Below are 7714 nucleotides of genomic sequence, written 5' to 3' on the forward strand. Positions count from 1 at the left end.
AAGCCAAAGTGGTGTGAGGGTAGGATCAAAAAAGCAAGATGGGGTCAGAGACATAATAGAACCAGGTTAGGTAAATCTTGTGAGTACTTGAAAAGGCTTGACTATTATGTGGAATGAGAGGGGGATCTGCTGCTGTTTTTTCAGCTGAGAAATTTCATGATTTGACTTGTTTTAAAAGGAACCATCTAGGGGCGCCTGGGTGGCTCAGTGGGTTGAGCCTCTGACTCTTGATTTTGGCTGGGGTCGTGATCTCAGTGTCATGGGATGGAGCCCTGCATGGGGCTTGAGCTCAGTGCAAAGTCTGCTTGTCCCTTTCCCTCCTTCTCTGCTCTCTATCTCTAAGATAAATGAAAATAAAAACTAACAAAAAAATAAAAGGAACCATCTAGCTGATGAGTTGTGAATGGACTACAGGGGGACAAGAGTTGAAATAGAGGGTCCAGTTTGGAGGCTGTTGAAGTAATCCAGGTGAGAAAAGATAGCTTCTCAGCATTGGGTGGTAGCAAGAAGTGGTGCAAAGTAGATTCAGGACATGTTTTGAAAGTTGAGCTAAGAAGATTTTCTATTGAATTAGGTACTATAAGAAAGACAAGACTCAGGGATGATTCTAAGTTTTTTGGTCTCAGCAACTGTAAGAATGGTGTTAACAATGAATGAAGAAGAGGCTATGGGAAGAGTAGGATTTCAGTGTAAGATCAGGAATTCAGTTTTGACATATTAGTTTGAGATGATAAGAGGATAGTTGAAAATACGAGTCATAGTTTGCAAGACAGGATTGAGCAGGAATATAAATTGTGGAGCCATCAGTTAATAGATATTATGAGATCATCAATGAAGTGAGAGATACTGCTGTCAAATGAGATTATAACTGAGAATAAATCATGGGATTTACAATATGGAGATCATTGGTGATTAAGATAGGAGCAGTTTCAATGGAGTGGTAAAGAGAGGAGAAAATGTGGTAGAAAGTCTACGAAAATAGCCTCCATCCCTTTCTTTCCTCTTTGTAGGGAAGTATTTTCCCTCATATTAAGAGGGAGGTCTAACACTCCTCGCTTTGAATTTTCATTTCTTGCTTGACCAAAAGAAGTGATGTTCTGAGAAGTGACAATATGCCCAGGTCTCTTCAACACTTATGTTTGGAATGGTCCCACTTGTAATCCAACTACCATGCTGAGAGAAGCCCAGGCCACATGTAGAGACTATGTGTAGACATTCCAACTGATAGTCCTGATTCATAGCATCAAATGTCAGCCTTTTGAGTGAGCCATCATACATGTCCAGCCCAGTCAATCTGTTAGATGACTCCAACCACAGCCATTGTCTGAGTGCAACCATGTTGTAGGTTGAGTTCCCCAGGAAGCAGATTCTGAGAGAGAGGCGGTTCATTAGAGAGTGCTTTGGGGATGAAAACCTGTTGATGGGAAGGGAAATGAAGGAAGAAGGATTGAGAAATCAGACTCTAAGCAATTTCATCAGAAGTCTCAACTGACTCCTTTAGGGAGTTCTGAGGATGGGATAATCCCTTATATGTATGCTGAGGTGGGATGAAAGTATTGGACTTTATGTTCGCATAATCATCAGTCATTGGATATGGGCCACTCTGGGAAGAGTGTGAGACCTTGGGTGAGGCGACCCTCAGAGGCATTCCCTGAATGAGACTGATAGCAGAGGGCTGTCAGCCACACTCCTAGCAACTGATGTAATATGTCCTTCATTCCTAAAATAAGATCTCACTGACATATCAGTGTTCACCATAAACTTCATGATAGATCCCAAGAGAGAATTGGCCAGCTGAGCCCAGTCAACCCACAGAATCCTAAGAGGTGACAATAAATTGTTGTTCTAAAGAATTTAGGGTTGACGGAGTTTGTTAAGCATTCGTAGATAACTAGATAACTAGAAGAAAAGAGGGAATAAAGTGCTTTAGAGCAACTGTATATTAAGAGTACATGAAGAAGAGTAGAAGCCAGTAGAAAGCCAGGGAAGGAGTGACCAGTAAATAGGGGATAAAGCTAATCTCTTGTGCCCGACTTGGCCCTGTGATCCTCAGTCCATCCCACATCCTTCCTCCACTTGACCCTTTATGGCAGTGGAACTGACCAGTGCAGCCTGCTTTTCCAGGATTCTGATATTAGTTGGTTTCTAGCTGGGATTAGCTCATGAAGGGCAATGACGGAAAATAGCAGTGAGGAGAAAAAAGGAGAAAGCAGGGACGTTCTCTCCTTCTCTGGGGTGATGTCTCTGGTAGTGGCTGTATCTCTTCCTGGGCTGTGGCTTCTGCTAGACAAATCCTGCATAGTTGTAGCTTCTGCTGCTTCCCCCGAAAGCCCATGGACACCTTCTCTCCTCTTCCTCCAGCCTAGGTTGGTACTGCTTTTCTCCCGTTGCCAACCCCTGCTTTCCTCACTCTCTCCTATTTGGCTTTTCCTCTTCTGTCACCTGTGTCATCAAGTTCCTGAATTAAATTCCTTCTGTTGAAATACTAAAAAAGAGTTTCTGTTTTCCTGATTAGATCCTGACTGATTAGGTCCTGGAAGCCAAATGAAGAAAGCGTATCAAGGAGGAAGGAGTAATTAACTGTGCTAGCTGCTGCTGACAGATCAAGGTGAGGGCTGAGAATTGATGAGTGGATTTAACAAAACGGAGATCACTGGTGACATGACCAGAGCAGTTTTATTGGAATGGTCGGCAGGTGAAAGATCGATTGTGTGAAATCAGAGACCACTGCTGCAGCTGTGGTAGGGTCAGTTTCCCAAAGTATTGACATACAGAGAGCCTGGAGTGGATGTGGGGCAATAACCACAGTATCCAGTCTCACTAGGAGAGAGGAGGAAAACTGAGGTCACAAGAGGGAATTCATCTAGGTGGAAAGAGCCAGTGGTCAAAGGCAGAGCTTTCCAGTGAATAGACTCAAGGACTTAGGTTCATGGCAGAAACACACGCTGTAGCAGGAAGGTAAAGTCACATAAAGAAAATTTTAGAAACTTAGTGTAAACCATCCCCTTTGGGGAATAGTGACTTTCTGCTTTCCGAACTTCATTTCTGGAACGGGACAAACGTATTTCAAGAAGTTAGTATTATAAGGCAGTAAAATATGTTTATCCGCAAGAAACTTCAGAATACAACATTTTTGAGTAGTGATTCCATTTGAGAGACTCTAACCCAAAGAAATAATCCTAAAAAGGAAAGTGTTTAGGCATGAAGATGAATACCAAACTCTTATTTATTAGAATAGAAAAGTTGGAAACATATTAGCTGTTTAGGAATCCAGAAATAGGTAGTTAACTATAGAGCATCCACTCAGAAGACTATTAGGAAAACTATTATGAAAACTACTAAAACTTATGGTTCCATAAAAAAAGTAGACAAAGAAAATACAGGCAGTTTTATGCTCAGTTTTTAAAATGAAGGATGCAGCATTTCTATGCAGAGTATAGTTATAACTAAGTAGATGTGTGCCAACATTTAAGTAGCAGCGTGAGGGGTAGGTAAGTTAGAGAGCCCAGGTAATCTTCCTTCTGTTCTATACTTTATTCATTGATCATGTATATTTTTTAATAGTAGAAAAAATAAACTCCTTAAAAGGAAAAAAAATAGGTGATAAGAAACAGCTTCCCTATTAGAGAAATTCTGTTTAGTAAGAGGCAGAGTAGAGATGGTTTCTTTTAATATTAAGGTAGATGAGGGGCACCTTGGTGCCTCAGTCAGCTAAGCATCTTCTTTTGGCTCAGGCATGATCCAAGAGTCCAGGGATCGAGTCCCGCATTGGGCTCCTTTCTCAGTGGGGAGTCTGCTTCTCCCTCTCCCTCTGCTCCTACCCCTGCTTGTGCTCTCTCTCTCTCTCAAATAAATAAATAAAATCTTTTAAAAAATATCAGGATAGACGATATCTTAGCTAATTGAAGTCTTAATCTGAGTTTTAACTTCTTTCATTGCTTGTGATTAGCACAATATTTATAATTGTGCCAAAGCTCCCTCCCTTTCTTATCCCATTACTAAAGTTTTTAATTCACATGTCATAGCACAATGCTTGAACTCACAAAATTGCATATATGCAGATGTCACAGCCAACTGCTGCAAGTTTCTGGGATCCTAATTATATAGATGAAAGCTTGTGTTGCATGCAAATGGACTGAAAATCTTCACAGAAAGAGGAATAAAAAAATATGCTGTATTAAAAATATCTTTAACACAATCCTTAGGAGAAAAAAAATGGAGGGTTGGGTCTGAGATAAAATTATGCCACTCAAATATATTATGAGTTCTCAGTCTCAGATTTAAAAAGATTTGCCCACAATCTCCCCATCCAGAACCAACACGTTTTTCAAAGCCCTCTGTTATTTCAGAATCTAAGTGGATAGCATAAATGTTAGGCTTTCTTTATATTGTTGGGGAATATATGGTGACAAAGATAAGGGAGCTCTCAGACCTGAAGATAAACTGAGAAGAATGTCAACATCAACCAGTGTGGTAATTCTAGCAAATCCCAACAACAAAGAAATATTTGGGATTCTATCGTAAATGAGGAGAATTCAGCAGTTCTTATTGCTTCTTCTTGAGGTTAACCAAGAAGCATCAAGCAACATTATCTGCTTGGCTTTGATCATAGCAACAAAATATTCCAGATATCTTATGCAGACAAGGATTGGGGATCTAAATTTCAGTTCCTGTTACATTCCTCAAATTATTTTAAAAGATGAATAAACAGCAGATATGTTGTTTTGGTAACCAAGAGATTTTTAATCAGGTGTATGAATGTTTTCTCCAAAATTTCACATTCTTCCTCCCTCAGATCAGGCACTGTGTTTTTTTCGACTCACAAAAGTTCAAATTCCTCTTTACCCGTTGAGAGATTAGAGATGAGCCTAGCATGTTCAAGTTTTAACAACACTCTGGGTCAAAAACAGGGAATTAATTATATAAGGCAATGAGTATAGTGTAGTTTTAAAAGCATAGGCCTATGGGGTAAAGTTCCTGGATTCAAATCCTACCTTTACCACTTCCTAGAGAGTGACCTCTGGCGAGCTGCCTCACTTCTTCGAGACCCGTGACTTCATTCATGAAATAAGGATAACAATAGTACCTTCCTCCAAGGAGTAGTGTGTGACCAGATGAATTATCCACATGAAGCCCTTAGAGTGGCGCCTGGTACATTGTGTGTATTTAATAAAGTGTTAGCCCTGATTACAATTGGCAACTTTTGTGTCCGGCTCCAGGAAATTCTTGGGAGATGATTATACCCACCCTCCCAGATAATATGGTAGGACTGATAATTAATCTCTCTAGTTCATTTAAGTGAACATCTGGTCAAGTTTTCATTCCAAACAATATCAGTCGGAATGACTCAGCCAGGCCATGACTATATAAGGCAAGCATTCTCTAATTCTACCGTACTGCTGACTGGGAATGTCTTTCCCCTCTGCATAGAGCCAGAGACAATGTTAAGGCAGGGTGGTAATTCATTTTATTTCACAGACAAGGGAGTGTTTAAGCTAAATACATGGATTCCAACTACAAATATCTGGATAAAATATATATTTTTTTAAAGCAGACACTTACCACACCATGTATATTTTCCAGGAATTTCTCCAACTCTTGGTTGTTTGGTGTCATAAGTTCTCTCCCATAGGGAGAAAAGATGGAGCCACTGTAACTGATTTACAAATGGCAATCTTCACCAGTGCTGTGTGCTGCTCTCTACAACATAACACCTTCTTGTCCACAAAACCTGGATGCCCTGTGGATTCTAAAAATAGCACGTACCTCTTTATTCCATAAGAAGATAATAAGAGATAGAATAAGACAAAGAGATCTCTGATGTTGTGTCTTGTTCAACCACCCCATTTTAGAGAGGAAATCATTTAAGAGAGAAGCAAAAAAGTGGCTTATTTAAGGTCATGTGGCAAGTTTAGGACAAAATTGGGACAAGAGGTGGATCCTCTAACTCCTAAGGTGGTGTTTTCCACTGTTGTCATAAATTCCCAAATGCCATGCCTGCGGTGACAGAAAAGAGGGTGTTGGCTCTGAAACTAATAATACACTATATGTTAATTAATTGATTTTAAATAAGACAAAATAAAATAAAAATAAATTAAAAATTAAAAAAAAAAAGAAAGAGGGTGTTGGTACATTAACTTTCAGAGAGCTATGGCGTGGATTTCCTTCCTCTGCTGTCTCTTTGCAAACTGAAACCAAAGTTCTTTTCCATCCTGACCATCTGGACACCTTATGCGGCGTATTTGCTAGTTTGAAAAATAAAACAAGTTGCAGGGGTGCCAAAAAACTGCAGCAAGTGATCAACCATACATGGTACCTAGGATTGAAGACTCAGGATGGGCCAGGTCCTGAGCCAAATGCTCTCGAGGGATTGCTTCATGTACTGCTCACGTGAACCTTATGATATAGTTAATATTACCACCACTCTTTGCCAGATGAGAAAATAAAGACATAGGGAAGCTAAGTCAATTGCCTAGAGTCACACAGGTATGAAGTATGAGTCTAGGCATACATTTTGGAAATCTTACCCCCAAGCTTCTGGGCAAGACTTTTTCTAACGTGGAACCATCACTGCCATTCCCAGATCTATCACAATCTGATTGTTCTAGGTCTTGGTTTAAAGTTCACAAGAATGTGCTCTAGCTTTGTTGCCCTCATACGGTTTTTTCCTAGTTTTTAATTTTATTTATTTAACAAACATTTGTATAATAGTCAGCAGCCATTGTTCTATACAATCCATGTCTATCACATATATATTTATTTAATCTTTACCACACTCCAATGAGTTAAGTGAACTTAATATCCTTGTTTTTTAAATTTGAGGATAGTTGACACACAGTGTTCTATTAGTTTTAGGTGTACAATGTAGTGATTCAACAATTCTATATGTTACATTGTGCTCAGTGTAGCTGCCATCTGTCACCATATAATCCTATTACAGTACTATTGACTGTGTGACTTATTCATTCCATAACTGGAAATTAATACCCTCATTTTATAGATAAGGAAACTCAGGCATCGGTGTAATTTGCCCAAAGGGATACATCTAGTAAATGACAGAATCGACCACAACATTGCATCATCTAATGTTATATTTGTCTCTTTTTTTCTTTTTTCTTTCTTCCTTCCTTCCTTTCTTTCTTTTTTAAGAGCATACTTTGACAGAAAACTTAAAGGAGAAGTGTTCTGAGAGAGGGAAGATGGGTCAGGCCCAGATTCATCTTCATTTTCCGTACTATGGTAACCTTTGGGGTATGCCAAGGATCACAAAGTGGAATTCACTGCTTTAGAATATGCTTAAATAATTTTTTTCTTCCTCACTTATTTCACATAATTGTTACCTGTTCTCAACCCAAAGGAATTGTGTAGCCACAAGCAATAACTTGCAGATGATTATGCAACCATTAAAAGGGATAATTATAAGGACTATGTAATAACATGGCAAGGTAGCTATAATGCAAGATTAAGTGGAAAAAAAGGAACACAACAGTGCATCCATTGTATGATTATAGTTATATACAAATCTATATGCCTAGACATATTTGAATGGCTATGTTAAAGCAGTGGAATTATGAGTGATTTTTAAAATTTTGAAGCTATTCTATCATTAAATTGAAAACAACACCAACAAATGACCAAAAAGAAAGAAAGAAAGAAAGAAAGAAAGAAAGAAAGAAAGAAAGAAAGAAAGAAAGATTCATGAAAAAGGACATAC

This window comes from Halichoerus grypus, chromosome 2 (assembly GCF_964656455.1).
Source record: "Halichoerus grypus chromosome 2, mHalGry1.hap1.1, whole genome shotgun sequence".
Taxonomy (NCBI): Eukaryota; Metazoa; Chordata; class Mammalia; order Carnivora; family Phocidae; genus Halichoerus; species Halichoerus grypus.